Here is a 13,368-nt window from a genome sequence, read left to right as displayed (position 1 = left end):
TGTTGCTACAAAGCGATCACCTCTTGTTAGCATTACACTGACCGCCATTTTTTTTTTACGTCACTTGACTGCGAATAACTTTACATCTGAAGCATTTAAAGACTCTATTTGTCCATTGTTTATTTCTAAAGAAACACGACAATGTATAAAAGGCTCCATTACCTTGTACCTCACGTTATGGCTCCGTAGCAGACGTTTTTGTAAAAATAAGCTAACGATTGTGTCATAACCAAGCGACTTACTGTCGCACAGTAGAGGAATTACCGTATAGTACAGGAGAAGCTCGCAGGCAGTTTCGACTTACATTAGCTGTTTAGGTTTAATTACTAATGTTAACTAGCATGTTAGTGATCAATAATTAGCCTGTGCTTATGTTATCTCCTTACATATACCTACGCTCTCCGTCTCTGTAAGATTGGGAATGATTGAGATTTCTCTTGGCACAGCTACCAGAAGATTTACAACTTTCAGACACGTTGCTCACGTCACATTTACGTTGTCTCTGTCAGTTGGAGGCTGCGCAGTAAAGCAAGAGATCACCGGAAAAGTGCTTCTAATAGCCTTCACTGGTCTCCGTCCAGAGCAACGGGGTCTATTGGTCCATTATATATATGTCAATGGTTATTAATTCCTCCCTCATTCCCGTTTGGTTTGGTTGGTTTCCCCCATATATCTATGGGTTTCCCCAAGGGAGGACGTTGCTTGCAAAGGTAAACGGATTTGATGTAGAAAGGTGAAATGATTTAATTTACGTAGCCTACCTGTCAACTTTGGAGAAATATTATTTATTTATATAATTAATAAAGCCTTGCATTTATAAAGTCTTGGATTTCGTTAGAAAGGTCTTATATTGTTTCGCCTTTCCTATGATTAAGTTCATACCGTAACAGAATGAACTGTTACTAATGTAGGCTAATTAAAAACTGACCGGAGCCCGTCGCTGGACGCACCCGAGACACAAAGTAAACACGCCTCTCTGACCGGTACCGGGGGGTTAGCGGTTAAACTGAGCGGAGGATGTGCGGAATGTGTCGGTGTCTGTCGGACTTTGGCTGGCCGCTCGGCGCCTTCAGACAAAGCTCAAGCTAAACGACTAACGGCTTATTAGCTATCTAGCCAAACACCGAGCGGTAACATCTGCAAGGATTGGCTCTGTGAGCGCATCAATCTGCTCGGTGTGCGTAACGTTAAAGGTTCACTGCTACTGTAGCAGAGCTACAAGGAAACGCTGAACTGAGCGGTGTGTTTTCAGTGTTAAACACTGCTGCAGGTGTTCATGCACGACTGTTGTTTGTGATTTCCAGAGGTGGAAGACTTACTTAGATTATGTATTGCAGTAAAAGTAGAAAAAACAGTGTTGTAGAGTTGCAAATTACCTGTCAGTTACAAGTCCTGCATTCAACATCTTCCCTATGTAATAGTACAAAAGTATTATCAAAATATTCTTAAAGTACCAAAGTAAAAGTGCTCATTATGCAGTGTAATATATTTTATTTTATTGGATTATATTATGATCCAATTAATTGTATTAAATATGACCGATAATTTAAATAAAATGTTTTATTTAATTCAAGTAGCCTACTTGAACATACAACGTTTAAAATCTATACAGATTTGACATTTAATGGTACATTTATTCCGCGTGCGTGCCACCGTGTTCATGAACCAGAACTTAAACAATAAATCAGTAAGTTGCTACTCAAAAAGGTTTTTCAAGGTTGGCAGGTCTGCACAGTGCATTCACAAAACAAGACACTGCCATTCAGCAAAAGGCCTGCACACGCCATAACTTTGCAAGTCCTCCAAGTTGCACTAATCTGTTTAAATCTAATTTAAGCTGACTTTACACCAAACGACTTTCCAAGCGATTTCACTGTCGCAGACAAATTTCCAATTTCTGAATCAAATCGAGTCTTCCCATCGTCTCAATCGTGTTGTGTAAGTCCGAGGTGTCTTAAGTCTTTTTCATGTCTTGACGTTCCAAGAAAATCAAACGTGTTTTATTGTAAGCTTTAAGTCTTGGTAGAAAAATCGTGTAATCCTGTGACTAAAAACTCAGTGAATTTATGACAGATTGTCTTTAGATGTGAGATGGTGTCAGACTTTAGTCTTTTCAAAGTCTTTTCAGAGTCTTCTAGTGTATGGTAGGCATTAATCATAAAACAATGGCAGCTCACAGCTTACTCACTCACTCCATGGCAACATAACACTACCTGTTTACATCACCCAAAGCATGATGGGAAATGTAGTGCCAAAACATATTGCTGGAACACTGACACTTTCTTCTATCTTTACCTATCCTTTAATCTGTGGACATCCTGACATCATAACTTTTCTTAAAAACAAAATTTCACATTGCGTAAAACATTTTTTGTGTCATAGTAAATGCATAAAACAGCTTACATACAAAATTATGAGTAACCTAATACACATCCTGGAAATACCAATACACCTAAGACATAAAATAAAAATTCAGCCATTCTTGTTGTAAAATGTACATTTTACAAACAAAACGTCTAAAAACCAAAGCGTTGCAGCTGCTTCAACGGAGTCATTCATTCTAGGGCTGCAACTAACGATTATTTTAATAATCGATTAATCTGTCGATTATTTTTTTCTATGAATCGGATAAAAAAAAAAGCATTAATTTACATCAACTCAATACATACATACTTGTTGTTTTAGTTAATAGTTGTGTAAAGGTAAGTAACCCAAATAGCAGATACAGACAAGACACACAGACAGACAGACACACACTTATTCTTTAAATTATTACCATCATTGTAGTAAGTGCAAGTTAAGTTCGTTTATACACCACACACTATTATATTTGTCAACAATAACTGATATGGGACAAAGCACATAATATATAAATGACAACAGATTGAAAAATGAATGGGCCAAAAAAGGCGAGTGAATAAAACCGTGTCTTTAGTCTTGCAAAGTATACCACCCCTGCTTTATTACTGTTATTACCGAGCTAACGCTAGCTTGTCATGCTAGTCAGCTGGATAACGAGTAAACAGCAGCACCAGAAGAGCTACTGGAGGGACGGTACGTTCCTCACTTCAGAACGGAACAGAAGTAGGATAGTGTAGTGACTTTACCCTGCTGTTGAACTCCCTTCCTCCTCATCAAGGACTCCAACAGGTTTACGTTTTAGGTGCTGACTCATCACCGTGGTGCGCCCCTGCCATGCCGTGTCGCGTTTTTGATTTATTTAGTGTGAAAGGCTCCCACACCTCGGATGACTTGGGTCGTACTGATTTCTCTGCCTCCGCCGAGTGTTTCAGAACAACGTTACGGTTCTCTCCGGTCTCTCTCCGTATTTCCTCTACCCCCGCTCTGCTCTTTTTTCTTTTCTTTCGCTCCGCGCTGCTCCTCTCAGCGGTCAACTAAATTTTTTTTATCTCCGCGACTAGGTTGCCTAATAGTTGCGCGACACAACGAATCGATAATTAAATTCGTTGCCAACTTTTTTAGTAATCAAATTTTATCGATTTTATCGATTTGTTGTTGCAGCCCTAATTCATTCGCATGTATAATCAATAAATACTCTGCAGCATCCACAATAGGTTCCAAAGAGCAATCAGACACCAGTATGTAAAATAAAGTGTTCATGCCTTCATGAAACTCTAGATTTATAGAGTTATTCTGGTGTTGTGCTGTGCTGGTCAGAAACATGTGGAAAAGCTCAGTGCAGAATAGAAAGCAACATGTTGTTGCTCTTTTTAACAAGAGAGTTTTACGAGGATATGTTCTTCTGCCAGGCTGTGTGCTGAGATTCACTTTTGCTTTGTGAGATTTGGTTTTCCTTTGTCATGCAAACTGCACACAGACACAGATGCACAATATAGTAGGGGCAAACACACAAACACATGCACAGAAACTGAGATGCAACGTTTTTGCAAACACAGACAAACTCAAAATGATATTGTTTTCATATTTTCCCCTTCTGCTGACTCCCTGGCTATTGATGAACACTCTGTCTAATTATTACATGAACTGCCCTCCAGGCATTAGCCACAAACTGCAGTAATGGCTTCCCACAATACTCGATGCAATAGGGTTGCGGCTGTGCTGAATCTAGGTGCAGGTCAAAAGTCAATCAGATTAAGAGAATCATTTATGAAAATATGGTGTAAGCCACAGAGTAGTTCCAGCTCAATATGAGTCCTCTGGCAGTGCATCAGAGAGTCAACAATCACGGTGCATCTGCGGATCAAAACGTCCCGATCTGAGATGAGAACAGCTACACTCGAGTTTAAAAGAACACCCATCACATCAGTACGCCGGGTTCAGGAGTAAAGCTGCTGCAAGATGGGGGAAGGTTGCTGTGTGCTTTGTCCGATTGCTTTTCTGATTTCAAAAAGTGCATTATCACAGAACTAATGTTGTTTGTAATATATATTAAATGGAATATGAAGGAATCAACACCATACCTGAGTTTAGAAGCTGCAGTCATGCAGAATCACTCCCTGTCTGCCTTTTTAAGATGAAAATTGATTACATTTACATTTCTTTACCCTCGAAACATCTTCACCCTCCCTGATCCTCTGTTTCGGTTCCCTCTCATATTATTCCCTTGAAATTGTTAAATCCACCCTATATATGTACACTTTAAGCAACATGTGATAAGCGGTTTAACACTGTTAATTTTAGTTTAGTCACACCAGAAAGTGGAAGAGTGAAATTCATAAAAAACATTTCTGGTGCTTGGCGACATGGGTACTACTCGTAGGGCCAGTTGGTGTGGCTGGCGAGCTAACGCGCTACAATATACAGCACCAGTGATAGTCAATCATAATAACTCTGAGACCGTCTTTAATTTTTACTCTGTACTGAGCTGTTTACTTCCCCCAGGCATTTTGTTGTCAGGATTATACATCATATTATGCAATAAAGAGCTATTAACGGCATAAAACATTGCTCTCTGAGGAAACCCAGTCGCTAACAGGACAGTAAGTTCACACAGTTTATTTAAAATGCATATCAACTCCTCCGTCTGGGGACCATTCCTCTTTTGTGGAGCAGTTTAATTCTCAGACAGAGGATAAAAAATAATTGTCTGATATTAAATGTACTTAAAGGGTAACTACCACTTTTTTCAACCTGTGTGTTTGTGTCTAAGTGACTGATGGGAACAACAATCTTTGACATTGGTCCAGTATTAAGCGAGATCGCTGCCGTCGGCAGCAGAGAAACAAGCTAAGTTAATAGGACAATTGTCCAGCTTGTATTTACCTTCACAAAAGTGCTCGTTTGGCCACTGACAGGCTCAGATTAATATTCTAAGTGTCTGACAACATTATGGAAAGGATTTCTAAGGAGGTCGACCTTTCTGTTAAAGAGTAAGATCCTTTTTTTAAACATAAAAACATCCACAAAATTGAGTTCGCTAAACCTACCAGACTCCATGTAAATAAATAATAATTTTAGTAATGTAAAATGCACTTCATTCAAAGTCGACAGAAACAAAATAAAACTATGAAAAGCTGTTTTGGGTTGCCTTTCCACTTTTCCAACTATCACACCTCTAGTTTTGGTTGAAATAAACACATAGTTTACGAATAACATGTGAAAATATGTTGGCTCTGTACACGCTAAAAGTATTGCTTTTTTAAATGGAGTCTGGTGGGTTTAGCGCTAGCGACTTCAGAGCTGTTTCTGGTTAAACAGAAAGGTCTCAAAAAGGTTTTATCTCTGTAGGGATCATTTCCATAATGTTGTTAGACACTTAGAATATTAATCTGAGCCTGTCAGCGGCAAAACAAGCACTTTTGTGAATTGTCCTACTAACTTACACTGTAGCTTGTTGCGCCGCTGCCGACTGCAGCGATCTCGCTTAAAACTGGACAAATGTCAAAGATTGTTGTTCCCATCAGTCACTTAGACACAAACACATAGGAAAATAGGGTCCAGGTTGAAAAAAACGGAAGTTACCCTTTAATTATTAGAAGTAAAAGTAAAAAATAACTTTGATTGTGAACTTTATTGTGGCTCCCAAGTTAAAGGACCCAACACTGCATATTTTGAGAGTAAAAGTTTCCAGAAATATAAATAATAAAAGTAAAGTACAGATATGTGAAAAGTCTACTTAAGTACAGTAACAAAGTATTTGTACTATGTTACGTTACAACCCTGGTTATAGCTGATATATCAATTATGTTGTTTGGAGTTTCTCTCTCCTGTTGGTAATTGGCTAAATGTACATGATGTAACATCACCTTGAGATACTTTAGTTAGCCTTACAGTGAGGTGGAGATGGCAGTAAACGCCGTAAACATCAGCTCTAAACGTCAGGTTTAGGTGTCAACCTATTAAAAAAAAGAAGCAAAAATAGACTTTTTTTCTACAGCCGCCATTTTGTACTGATGGCCGACATCCATACAGGAAGAAATCCATCAAACAAGAGGCATGAAGATCAATTTATAAACCCACTGTAGCCTTGGTTTAGGGGGAAGGGCTGCACAAAAAGAATGCTTTATGCACAAAAAACACCTGGAATACAGTGAATTTCACGGACTGATGAGCTCTCACAATGTCAGATCTGAGGCTGATTTCTTGTGCATGTTTCAATCACCTAAACATAGGTTTCACATTTCAAAATGGTGGAGATTTTTAACATTACATTATTCCCATGAGAAGAGACTTCCAATTAGTGAACAGCTGCAAGGATTAACATGCAAATGTATGCGCAGTGGCGATGGAGATGATGGAGATAAAATATCATCCTGCCAACAGCTACACACACACACACACAGAAATACCAACCACATCCCAATCGGAACTAAAACAAAGAATTTAAGATGCTGAGCGTCTCTGAAAACATCTCGACAGCCCAGCCCAGATCCCAGCCGACCTTTCACCCCCTCCATGTCCAAAGTCTGCAGTTGTATCATGATGTCAGTGAAAATTAGAGAATATTTGATTGTTATTTGATACACATCATTTAGAATAAGAGACATACTGGAACAACATTAAAAAGAGTTTGTACTTAACTTTCACATATAGTCAAAAGAGGAAGTTGCACGCTGCATGGGGAAGTATAATATCAACACATCATTTACCACAATTTAATCCTGAGACATAAGTATAATTAGCATAAATAAACAAGATATTTGCAGAGAGGATTCCAAATTTTATGTTTCTTCTTTGAAATACTGTACAGCACAAACACAGGAAGAAACTTTTCTTCCAGCTTTAATTTAGCAAGTAAAAAAAGGAAGACAGTTTATTGTAGTTTTTGTCTTTTAGCTAATTCCACGCACTGTTCTGCAGACTGGACGCACTATGTAGACACACTTTGTCAGACTGCTAAAACTATAAAAGTTACATCAATATATACATGCTATATATATATCTATCAACAGATTAGACTCTTCTCTTTTTAGTCATTGCAATCATTTTAAAAAATGAACGCTTTGCCCTCCCAAAACATCCAGGTGGAATGCAGAGCAGCAGCGTGTACTCAACTTGCAATAAGCTTTGGGAATATGGTGTCTCCCTACCTTCATAGCGGTCTATACGTCCTTTTTATTTAGAGAATAACTGCCCTGGATATTTAAAATGATCAGTGACTGAGCAGAAAGCAGAAAGAAATCAGCACTTTTTTGTGTCAAATCAAAAGACTACTTAGTGTTATTGATTGAGAGGGAAATGGAGCAAAGCTCACACAGCGATGTTGGGGAAAAAAAACTTGCTAAGCAGACAACATGATCCAGATATTTAGGGCAGATTGTGATCCTCAGTCAGCAGATAGTAGCAGTGATGAACCTCCTGAGAGTGAGTCAGGGCTGGAGAGAGACTGAGAGGCATTTGTCTGCTGGGCAAAAGTGTAATATGGGTCAATGAAGTGTTGGCACAGATGAGAACCAATATGTGTGTGTGTGTGTGTGTGTGTGTGTGTGTGTGTGTGTGTGTGTGGTGTGTGTGTGTGTGTGTGTGTGTGTGTGTGTGTGTGCAGGCATGATTGTGTGTCTGATTACACACATGACTTAGTCTGTGTTCGTGTGTGTGTGTGTGCAGGCATGATTGTGTATGTGTGCAGGCATGATTGTGTGTCTGATTACACACGTGACTTAGTGTGTGTGTGTGTGTGTGTGTGTGTGTGTGTGTGTGTGCGCGCGTGCGTGTAGGCATGATAGTGCGTCTGATTACACACATGACTTAGTCTGTGTGTGTGTGTGTGTGTGTGTGCGCGCGTGCGTGTAGGCATGATAGTGCGTCTGATTACACACATGACTTAGTCTGTGTGTCTTGTGTGTGTGTGTGTGTGTGTGTGTGTGTGTGTGTGTGTGTGTGTGTGTGCAGGCATGATTTTGCGTCTAAATACACACGTGACTTAGTCTGTGTGTGTTGTGTGTGAAACTGTCAGTTCATATGTGTGTACTGTAGATTTGTTTGCGTGTTTTTTGCGTGCAGCTGAACTGGAGCAGCTTCACACATGAAGCCAATTCAATTACAGAGGGATGAATGTTGGACCCTTTTGCTCTCTGCAGTAAAACACATGACCCTTTGAAGTGCAGTTTACTGACCTAAGACCAGCCTGTCGTATGTCTTTACTCCAGGCAGAAATATGGCCCTGCAGTGCCGGGAAACTCCATGTAACCGATTACATGTTAGTGATTACCTGCCTCGACACCTTTTTAAAGCTGAAAATGCATCCGTTCTAGTTGCAAATGTTTCAATATGAGCCAGAAATGTGCGCTTATCTTGAAGTTAAAGGACAACGTTAATGTACGCAGCAAAGAAGCAACAAAAGTAGCTGTCACACACTTACAGAGTTGTGTTTGTTGCTAGTTTTGCCACAGCTTTTGTTTTGTGGGATTTTAACTCTAAACTTCAGTCAGTCTGTACAAACACACTGCGATGTGATCTCTTTTTTTGAAGCTATCTATGGCATCTCCGGGACTGGCTCCCCTGTCCCTTTGACTAATGGGATCTGACAGCGTTAGCGTCGTAAACCGCTTCCTCCTCTGGAGCTGTAGGACTGAGGACCATATTCGGAGAAACAGATGAGAAAACATAGCAAGGGAAGGAAGGAGCGAGGGTGTATGTGCGTGTGAAAGAGAGGACAAAAGGGGAGGATGTTAATATTCTGAAAGTTTGTGACAGGAAAAGTCAGATATTGAAAGAAAAAGAAAGCGACGGAAGTAAAAGAGTGATGGAGAGGAAAAGAGAGCAAGGAGATATCAACAGGAAACAACAGAAGAGAGACAGAAAGAGAGAGAAAAAGAATGACTGAGTGAGAGGTGGAGAAGAGTCTGAGTGAGAGAATGAGTCAGAACCCTAAAACGCTTGCCAGTATGGAAACGAATTGTGAGAGCCAGGTTGAATTTACTGGTGTGTGTGTGTGTGTGTGTGTGTGTGTGTGCGTGCGTGCGTGTGTGCATGTGTATGCGTGTGTGTGTGTGTGTGTGTCCTGCAGCTTGATGTAATTAAGGGAAGCTTTGAGCACTAACAGCAGTTTGTATCCATTTTAGATTTCATGACCACATCATGGAAACACACTCATATACACACATACACAAACACACACACTCACTCACTCACGCACAGGATTATGGGTGTATTAGAGATCAATTCCAAGTCAAAGAGCGTGGAATCAGGACTGAGGTCAAACACACAGGAGATTCACAACACGCGCACACATGCATGCATGCACACACACACACACACACACGCACACGCACACGCACACGCATGCATGCACACACACACACACGCAAATCCATGCACACACACAGCTTGTTTTTGCCAAAGGTAGTCTGGCCTGATGTATTCAATTGTTGATGCGCACATGCACAAATTTCTTTGGCAGTGGTCATCTTGCTCAAACTACGTTTTGAACATTAGGTTCCACACACACACACACACACATATATGCACACACATGCAAACAAAGACAGAATCATCTGGTTTTTATTGATCTTCATGTGGGCAGGGCTCCATTGAACCACTCAGTCTATTAGCTCTCACTGTCTCACTCTTTGTTTCTTTGTCAGAGTCAAATTCCTCTAAATGCTTTTATTTTGAAAGAATTATAGAGAGGAAATTGTCTGCACCAGATGTATCATTATAATGCACACGGAGTAGAGTAACAAGTTATGATGAGAAGATTAATACCACTCTTGTGTCTGTGCATTAAATATGAAGCTACAGTAAGGAGACAGTTAGCTTAGCTTAGCATAGCATAAAGACCTAAAGCAGGAGGAAACAGCTAGCATGGCTCTGTCCAAAGACACCTGACAGATAATCAGAACCAACTGTTTTCTGAGGCTATGGTACAACCCTGAATATTTTATATAACATTTATATCACATACAGATATAAATAAACAGAGCAGGTATAGTTTGCTTAGCAAAACTTCATGTGATTGCACTTTGTGTGTGAGCCACTGACGGTCGTGATTCTGTTAAAGTTAGTTATAAATGCTGTTGTGACTTATAATGTGTTCCATTTACCTCGGAAGCCAGAAGCCAGAGTTGGGAATGCGTTCCATTAAAACCAGTCGGATTTCACTGTGTGGTTAGCTCTATCCATGTTAGCCATCGTTAGCAATACCAGTTGATAGCAATGCATTAGGCTGTTTTTTGTGCATACAAACAGCGTAAGAACATGTCCACAGATAGAAGTTGGACAGTGCTGTGTTTAAGACTGATTTAATGATACACAAATAAGACACTAATAAGTGCTAACAAACTGTATATTAGCACAGCTTTCACTGCTGTTGATTGATGCCACAGACTGTATAAAACTGTGATGCACAGAGCGGCCATGTTGAATTTTGAGGTCGGCTTGTTCGGGATACTGTGAGGTTCTCCGACTTTCCAATTTGGAAATCCGATTTCAGGGGGCGTGTTTTTGACTTAGAACTCGGAAGTTCCAACTTCCAAGTACCAATGGAACACATCATAAGCCTAAGACTGATTTGTCCATTAAGCTTCAATCTACTCACCAAACTTTGTAGACATCTTTTTGGATGTACAAAAAAACTAACTGATAAAGCCTCTTTGGTTGAATTACAAAACTGCTAATATCCACTTTTCAGAATTTAGTGCATCAATATACAGCCATTGTTTTAGTCTTCCTGAGGGCAACATGCGCATTTCACCTAATGGCTGATGGGAAAGGGCCACATCTGCATACCTGTAATTGGTTTGCAGTTTATGATATTGGGAGAGCTCTCCAGGGACGCAGGGACTTTATTCTAATAGGTTTTTGGTCACAGTTGCACCCAGAGATCCATGCTGATTATGTCATTAGCAGTGGTAACCAGCCTCTCTTTATATATGATAGCACGGAGGTTAGCACTTAGCACAGTCTGGTGACAGCAGAGACAGACTGCTCTGCAGAAAGTCTAATGTAAATGTGACAAGCAAACAGAAATGTACTGAACAACGTGTTAATCATTTGCACACCAGAGATTTAAAAAGAGTTGTTTCGGATAGTGCAATGGAGGCTTTTATTGGACTGTAGAAACTACATAATCAGACTCATACAAGACAGCTCAGGACCATGTGTTAAAAAATACTTGGTATATTTCTCTTCTTGTCCTCCCACTTGGCCTAAACCCGGGAAAATGAAAGTATGTAAACATTATTACCATGGTTTAAATCGGTCACATTCTTCTAATGCCAAACGGAGAACACTGATTATGTCGTCATGTTCTCAAATCCCTCTTCAGTTTTCAAAATGAGGGATTTAGCATTACTGGCTGATTGAATGGAGCAGTTTCTCCCCACTGTGGTTACTAATAAGGTTGTAATGGTTCCATCTGCATAATGGAAGCCGATGCAGTTTTATTGTATTTAAGCTGGTTTGTTTTAAATATGGTGCAGAGGACTGAATACCTCTGGGAAATCTAATAGGATGGCTGATGAAAGACAAAAAGCATCTGACCTAAAAATAATACAATAATGTGTGCGTTTTGTTTACACTTTTCGTTCCCTTATCTATTTTATTAGTTGGTCTAAGCGTAACTGCTGAGTTGCCAGATCTTTCAGACATCATGAACACGTCGCAGCAGACCTCCAGTCTTCATAATTTGTGTTATTTTTTCATTGTCTCTCTCCCATCTGATAAACATGTGGGACAGCAGTTCATTAAAATATTAACAGTGACAATGAAAGAGACTATAGCAGCAGGGTGTCAGTATTCTGCTCAGTGAGCAAATACATAACAATTCATAGAAACAATGAAAACTAGCATTCATATCTTAAAATAATTTAAAAATTAAAAACTGCCCAAGTAATTAAGTCAGTTCAATCATAGTCTTGCATAGCCAAACCAATCGCCACAGCGCTATGTCAGCACTAATTTTTTTTAATTAACTAGCTAAGAGTCAGGCATCTTTTTCTTGTTGAAACAAAACAACTATAAACTTGTATCCTCCATCTTTCCCATAAAGACGTCTAATCAGATGAGATCAAACTTTGTTCCATTGTCTCCCCTCCTCCTTAAAATCAAATCCAGTTTTTAATCCTGCGCTCGGCCTGACCAGTGGTTGTCCTTCCCCTCCCAAAGCCCTACGTTTAATGAGAAAGTTTGATTTTATTATAGAAAAACTCAATGAGGGTTTGTTTTAGACCCAGTATCAGAAGCAGATGTTTTATCGTCCAAACTTGTGATAGAACAAGTTTCCAGAGGCACCAAGCTGTACCTTCTCCTGTCCTCTGCTGGCTTTTTTTTATCATCAGATCCTCCTCTTTCTGGGTGTTGCACATTTGACTCACTTTTTCCTTCCTTCCTCCACTCCCTGCAGTTATTGCATGAGAAAATATTCACTGCTTCAAGGAAGAAAGTTTAAAAATAGTGTTGTTCTAATGCAAATTTAGGATTAATGCAAAAATATTCAGTAAACACCCTGCCATGCCCTCTCCTGTCAGTCCACATCCAGCTCTTTTAGGTCCGGCCTTCTGTTTGCTCGTTCCCCTATAACAGTGTTTCTCAACGGGGGCGGTACCGCCCCCCAGGGGGCGTTCAGAAGATGATGGGGGGCGTTGGAGCAATATTTTGGAAAGGGGGGCGTTGAGGTGCCCTTGGGGGGCGTTTGTTTGAAAGCTAATTAAACCAAAGATTCCCAATAACAATACATGTTTACACTTAAACTACTAAAAGATCTGAAGTCTGTATCATTAAAAGCTGCCAGTTTACAGCACTGCGACTGGACGAGACCGGTATCTTAACTCTTCTTCTCTTGTGTGCTTCTGTCAGCTTTGTTTGGCGCAGCTCCGTGCTGCCTTCAGGGAAACGGGACGTCAGAGCATCATCTTAAATGAACTCTGTACCACGTGAAGCTGCGTTCAAATTTAAAAAAAATAAAAGCAATCGCCGCAACGTCCTGTTCTATTCTTTACCTAGACT

General features: G+C 40.0%; 1 protein-coding gene across 4 annotated transcripts in view; it reads left to right on the top strand.

Moving 5' to 3' along the window:
* The window catches only part of cspg5a (chondroitin sulfate proteoglycan 5a), a 64,524-nt gene that overhangs the window by 24,003 nt on the left and 27,153 nt on the right, over positions 1-13,368 (top strand). The window lies entirely within an intron of this gene.

The sequence above is a fragment of the Perca flavescens genome, chromosome 6, assembly GCF_004354835.1.
Source record: "Perca flavescens isolate YP-PL-M2 chromosome 6, PFLA_1.0, whole genome shotgun sequence".
Classification (NCBI taxonomy): domain Eukaryota; kingdom Metazoa; phylum Chordata; class Actinopteri; order Perciformes; family Percidae; genus Perca; species Perca flavescens.
The sequence above is the reverse complement of the archived record's forward strand: the minus strand, read 5'-3'. Positions and strand labels throughout refer to the sequence as shown.